This window comes from Palaemon carinicauda, chromosome 3 (assembly GCF_036898095.1).
Source record: "Palaemon carinicauda isolate YSFRI2023 chromosome 3, ASM3689809v2, whole genome shotgun sequence".
Taxonomy (NCBI): Eukaryota; Metazoa; Arthropoda; class Malacostraca; order Decapoda; family Palaemonidae; genus Palaemon; species Palaemon carinicauda.
Genome location: NC_090727.1, coordinates 98,781,556 through 98,789,055, shown reverse-complemented (window position 1 = coordinate 98,789,055; position 7,500 = coordinate 98,781,556).

Here is a 7,500-nt window from a genome sequence, read left to right as displayed (position 1 = left end):
TATATATATATATATGTATATATATATATATACAGTATATATATACATATATATGTATACATACACATGTGTGAGTGTGCTTGTGTGCGTGTGTTGAGCCACGAGAGTGAAATGATAAATATGCTTTGATACAGAAAATTTGGATTCCTAAGTTTTCAATTTCTTTATGGTTCCAGATAAGTTTGATTTTAGGAAAGTGGATAATATGGGATTAGGTTAAAATTATGACTTTGGGTAAAGGCAATACAATTCTTTAGGGTGTTATTTAATTTTAACGCGTATTATTTTTCTGGTCAGAGACTGCCATCTTAGGTTGTATGTTCCATAATGTGATTGAGTTGGAATGAAATCAATAATTGAACGTAATTTGGCTAACCAACGATCCTTACATATATTTGAGAGAGAGAGAGAGAGAGAGAGAGAAGAGAGAGAGAGAGAGAGAGAGAGAGAGAGAGAGAGAGAGAGAGAGAGAGAGAGAGAGAGAGAGAGAGAGAGAGACTCCTGCCCTTTGAGGAAATGTATTAAACCTCGTTTCTGCCTTAGTTTGTAGATATGTGACTGTCACACACAACTTTTTTCAAGTGCTATATAACAAGAATCAGAGATTCTTTGACCTCTATTTCAAGGAACATTACCTCTAGTATCAGAGGCTCTTTAACCTCTATTTTGAGGTGCCTTAATTCTAGCATTAGAGACTCTTTGACCCCTATTTTGAGACTCCTTGTATTTACGATTAGAGGTTCTTTGGCTTCTATGTAGTAGTGCCTTACGTCTAGCATTATAGGTTCTTTGACATCTATTTTGAGACACCTTACCTTCAACATAAGAGACTCTTTGACCCCTATTTTGAGACTCTTCACCTTTATGATTAGAGGCTCATTGGCTTCTATTTAGTAGTGCCTTACGTCTAGCATTATAGGTTCTTTGACATCTCTTTTGAGGCACCTCACCTCTAGCATTAGAGGCTTTATGACCTCTTTTTCAAGGAAGATAACGGATAGCATTAGAGGCTCCTTAACCTCTAGTTTAAGGGTCCTTACCTCTAGTATTAGAGGCTCTTTGGCTTCTATTTAGTATTGCCTTAATTGTAGCATTATAGGTTCTTTGACATCTATTTTGAGGCACCTCACTTCTAGCATTAGAGGCTTTATGACCTCTTTTTCAAGGAAGATAACGGATAGCATTAGAGGCTCCTTAACCTCTAGTTTAAGGGTCCTTACCTCTAGTATTAGAGGCTCTTTGGCTTCTATTTAGTATTGCCTTAATTGTAGCATTATATGTTCTTTGACATCTATTTTGAGGCACCTCACTTCTAGCATTAGAGGCTTTATGACCTCTATTTCAAGGAAGATAACGTCTAGCATTAGAGGCTCCTTAACCTCAAGTTTAAGGGTCCCTACTTCTAGTATTAGAGACTCTTTGACCTCTATTTAGTAGCTCTTTATCTCTAGCATTAAAAGGTCTAGGGTTGTAGCGTAGTATTCAATAATAATAATGATAATAATAATAATAATATATACATATAATTATATATATATATATATATATATATTTATATATAAATTTTTATACATACATATATATATATATATATATATATATATATATATGTGTGTGTGTGTGTGCGTATGCATCTGCTTATATATATATATATATATATATATATATATACATTTATATATGTACATATATATATATGTACATATATATATATATATATGTATATATATATATATATATATATATATATATATATATATATATATATATGTATATATATGTATATATATGTACATATATATGTATGTATATATATATATATATGTACATATATGTACATATATATATGTATATATATACAGGTGTATATATATTTATATTTATATATATGTGTAAATATATATTCAAATATATGTCTCTGATTTTGGGGTCTATAAAGACACACTTCTTATGGTATTACCCTCCACAGCATTCACATCCTATCTACTCCCCCCCCCCCACCAAAGATCCTCATAAAAGGCAACTATCTGTCATGGTTTAGTTTTATCTTTAACTTTTGTTCCTTCGTGAGGATAACTGAAGGAATTTAAGGTAGAACACAGCTCATAATAAATAATGTCATGTATGAGATCTTTATCCTGCACTAGACCAAAATTGTCTAATGTTGCTTGTTCTACTTTTTTGCTATTTAGATATTTTCTTCTCCATTACCATTTTGATATATTATTTTTTTCTTCCTTATTGCTTTAAAGACATTTTTGTTATAAAAATTCAAGACCAAACCTCCTGCCAAATCTAGACTGGGAATAGCGTTGGAAAGTCCCGCTTTGCACCAGTTTGTAGATTTAGATAAACATTCTCTCTCACATATTCTATTGATATCATAACGTCACAATCGGGTAGAATCTCATCCTTGTGTATATTGACAAGATGATGGCCGGGAATGAGTACAGAGAAGAGTCCATCGAGGGAATAATATGACTAGAATGTATGTATAAGATTGCCTTGCCTTATGCAAGACACGGGCTCTACCGTTGGCAGCCTGTAAATATGACTAGAGGGAAATTGCAGGGTATCCTTGAATTCATATTTTACAGATAAGAAATGAGAAAGTATTATGTTAATTTAAAGGGTGTATTGCATTAATTTCATTTTTAATGTTGATATTTGAAAACAATTATTACCTTTGATTTTGATTTAGATAATTATTCAACCAAAATTAAAGTATTATGAGAGCTTTAAAATAATTTAAGAACAAAAGTCATTCTTAGGATATGTGACATAATGAGGCATAAAACGGTCTTCCATCAGTTGCTTTCGAAACCTGGAGGTTCGAAGGATTTGATCTTCACTCCGATTGGATCTCTTCTTTTAGAGCTAAACATGGCGACTCCTGTTTTGCAGTGAGAGACTTTCGGTTGATCTGCTTAGATCCATGAGTTAGCCTAATTCATCACCTCTGTTTTGAACACCCATATTGCTTAAGTTAACCAAGGATAGTGCCGACAAATTTGAAGTGAAAAGGGGACCGTCCTCAAATTTGCCGGCACTATCCTTGAAAGCCTGCTCTTTCTTTGTTTCAAATTATGGTTTAACACTCGATGTGCCATACAAAATATTTTCGTAGCAGAGAGCACACGTAGTACGATCATTTTGCTGAAAAATCCAAAGTCATTTGTCCAAGATGACTGAAATAATTGGACATCAAGATTTATTTTTCCCCAGTACCATGGTCACAATTAGATAAAAGGAATATTACATTGGGTGGCTAAGAGCTCAATGAAACAAAAGGGACCATAGTAAGGTAGACTAATCAACATCTCAAAGAAGTATAAAGGGGACCATCCTAAGGTAGCTAAATAAAGATCTCAAAGAATTATAAATGGGACCATCCTAAGGTAGCTAAATAAAGATTTCAAAGAATTATAAATGGGACCATCCTAAGGTAGCTAAATAAAGATCTCAAAGAATTATAAAAGGGACCATACTCAGGTAGCTTAATAAAAATCTCAAGGAATTATAAAAGGGATTATACTCTCGTGGCCTAACCAAGATCTCAAAGAATTTTAAAAGGAACCATACTCAGGTAGCTTAATTAAAATCTAAAGGCATTATAAAAGGGACCATACTAAGGTAGCTTAATCAAGATCTCAAAGAATTATAAAAGGGACCATACTAAGGTAGCTTAATCAAGATCTCAAAGAATTATAAAAGGGGTCCCTATTCAGGTAGCTTAATCAAGATCTCAAAAAATTATAAAAGGGGTCCCTACTCAGGCACCTTAATCAAGATCTCAAAGAATTATAAAAGGGACTATCCTAAGGTATCTTAATCAAAATTCTCAGGAATTATAAAAGGGACCATACTCAGGTATCTTAATCAAAATTCTCAGGAATTATAAAAGGGACCATACTCAGGTAGCTTAATCAAAATTCTCAGGAAATATAAAAGGGACCATACTCAGTTAGCTTAATCAAGGTCTCAAAGAATTATAAAAGGGACCTTCCTCAGGTATCTTAATCAAAATTCTTAGGAATTATAAAAGGGACCATACTCAGGTAGATTAATCAAAATCTAAAGGAATTATAAAAGGGACTATACTCAGGTATCTTAAGCAAAATTCTCAGGAATTATAAAAGGGACCATACTCAGGTAGCTTAATAAAAATCTCAAGGAATTATAAAAGGGATCATACTCATGTAACCTAACCAAGATCTCAAAGAATTTTAAAAGGAACCATACTCAGGTAGCTTAATCAAAATCTAAAGGAATTATAAAAGGGACCATACTAAGGTAGTTTAATCAAGATCTCCAAGAATTATAAAAGGGACCAAACTCGGGTAGCTAAATCAAGATCTCAAAGAATTATAAAAGGGACCATACTTAGTTAACTTAATCAAGATCTCAAAGAATTATAGACCCTACTCAGGTAGCTTAATCAAGATCTCAAAAAATCATTAAAAGGGACCATACTCAGTTAGCTTAATCATATCTCAAGGAATTATAAAAGGGACCATACTCAGGTAGCCCAATTAAAATCTCAAGGAATTATAAAAGGGACCATACTCAGGTAGCCCACTTAAAATCTCAAGGAATTATAAAAGGGACCATACTCAGCTTAATCAAGGTCTCAAAGAATTATAAAAGGGACCATACTCAGTTAGGTTAATCAAGGTCTCAAAAGAATTATTAAAGGGACCATACTCAGGTAGCTTAATTAAGATCTCAAAGAATTATAGAAGGGGTCTCCAATCAGGTAGCTTAATCAAGATCTCAAAAAATCATTAAAAGGGACCATACTCAGTTCGCTTAATCATATCTCAAAGAATTATAAAAGGGACCATACTCAGGTAGCCCAATTAAAATCTCAAGGAATTATAAAAGGGACCATACTCAGGTAGCCCACTTAAAATCTCAAGGAATTATAAAAGGGACCATACTTAGTTAACTTAATCAAGATCTCAAAGATTTATAAAAGGGACCATACTCAGCTTAATCGAGGTCTCAAAGAATTATAAAAGGGACCATAGTCAGGTAGCTTGCTTAAAATCTCAAGGAATTATGAAAGGGACCATACTTAGGTAGCCAATCTGACCTGATCGGGGAAATTACTTGATCTTGGAGTAAGGCAGGCAAAATCGTATTTTTGCTGACCGTCCCATATCATAGGAAATGGAACAAAGATAGATATATAGAGAGATATAATAATCTAAATCATAAAGAATAAAAACCATGAATATAAAAGTAATGATGCACAATAGACATTCTCTCTCTCTCCCTCTCTCTCTCTCTCTCTCTCTCTCTCCCTCTCTCTCTCTCTCTCTCTCTCTCTCTCTCTCTCTCTCTCTCTCAGTATTTTCTCTTTGCTCCTCCAAATCAAATGCCGTGCCATAAACAAGCACTCCTCGTGCCAAGTGTGGCACGCGTGCCATAGGTTACCGACCCCTGCTCTAGAGAGTATAGCGAGAGGTGCACTGTTAGCACTAACCCTATAAATGGTCTCTCTCTCTCTCCTCTCTCTCTCTCTCTCTCTCTCTCTCTCTCTCTCTCTCTCTCTCTCTCTCTCTCTCTCTCTCTCTCTCTCTCTCTCTCCAAATTACTTATGAGTAAGTTATGCTTTAAAAATGGCATTTTTAAATTTTGAATCAAACATTTTGTCAAAAGTACATAAGTAAACCTATGATTCTGTTGTCCATAAAGTTCTTTCAAATACTTTTAAAGAACTTTGGTGATATATGCCATTCACATATGCCATTCACAACTGATAAAGGAAGAAAGCATAAAAGGATGAAGATGAATGAATGGCTTTTCTTATGTTTAAAAATCATCCAAACTTATAAAGGCCAATATCATTAATACCCCCAAAAATTATGTCACTTGCCCTTCCTCTCATAGATGATCCTCAAAATTTAATCATAATTAAAACTATCGACAAGAATAAAATAAACAAACTGGAAAAAAAAAATATTTTTTCTCTTACGAAACTTGAATATATTCCAAAGGAGAGGGTCTCTAATTTTTCTTCAGCCTAACTTCTTGAAAAATAAAGTTTTTAAGCTTGAAGCTGATGAATTGAATTTTGTTTCATCAAGAAACCACTCAAGAGGAGGGAATTAATTCTTAGAGAAAGAACCAAATAAGAACAGAAAATAAAAAAGGAGAAAGGAGAGATGAATGAAATACGATGAAAGTGTTTGAAATTACCTCAATATTACGTATTTTGCATGAATGTAAAGACGAGAACTCAAGAACACTTAAAAAACTTCTTTTATTTCCGGGTGATTATTTCATGGGGATGTTTTCTCTCATTATTCACACCTCTCTTAAAGGAGTTAGTCGTCTTAGGTCTCACAGTCGTCTTTTCCTAAGACACATTGCTTAAAAGGTAGTAGGTTGGCCAGGGCACCAGCCACCCGTTGACATACTACCGCTAGAGAGTTATGGAGTCCCTTGACTGGCCAGACTACATTGGATCTTTTTCTCTGGTTTCGGTTCATTTTCCACTTGCCTACACACACACACACACACACACACACACACACACACACACACACGCACACACACACGCACACACACACACCAAATAGTCTGGCCTATTCTTTACAGATTCTCCCCTATCTTCATACACCTGACAACACTGAGATTACCAAACAAATGTTCTTCACCCAAAGGGGTTACTACCACTTTCCTCTTGGTAAGGGTAAAAGGGACTCGTTAACTATGGTAAGCAGCTATTCTAGGAAAAGTGAGATTACCAAACAAATCTTCTTCACCCAAGGGGTTACTGCCACTTTCCTCTTGGTAAGAGGAAAAGGGACTCGTTAACTATGGTAAGCAGCTATTCTAGGAGAAGTGAGATTACCAAACAAATCTTCTTCACCCAAGGGGTTACTGCCACTTTCCTCTTGGTAGGGGTAAAAGGGACTCGTTAGCTATGGTAAGCAGCTATTCTAGAAGAAGCACACTCCAAAATCAAACTATTGTTCTCTAGTCTTGGATAGTGCCATAGCCTCTGTACAATAGTCTTCCACTGTCTTCGGTTAGAGTTCTCTTGCTTGAGAGTACACTCGGGTACATTATTCTATATTTTTCTTCCTCTTGTTTTGTTAAAAGTTTTTATAGTTTATATAGGAGATATTTATTTTAATGTTACTGTTCTTAAAATATTTAATTTTTGCTTTTAATTTTCACTGGGCTATTTTCCCGGTTGGAGCCCCTGGGGTTATAGCATCCTGCTTTTCCAACTAGGTTTGTAGCTTAACAAATAATAATAATAATAATAATAATAATAATAATAATAATAATAATAATAATAATAATAATAATAATAATAATAACTCATACTTCTATTAACATCTAATAAAAAAATTTCATGTTTAATCTCCAAAACTATCTTCCCAGTCTAATATCATCTTCGACGTAGTCTCTAAGAATTGAAGAGCGTAATTTATCTTAATATTCATTGGGCTATGCTTCTTTCCATGTTCATCTATTTGGATT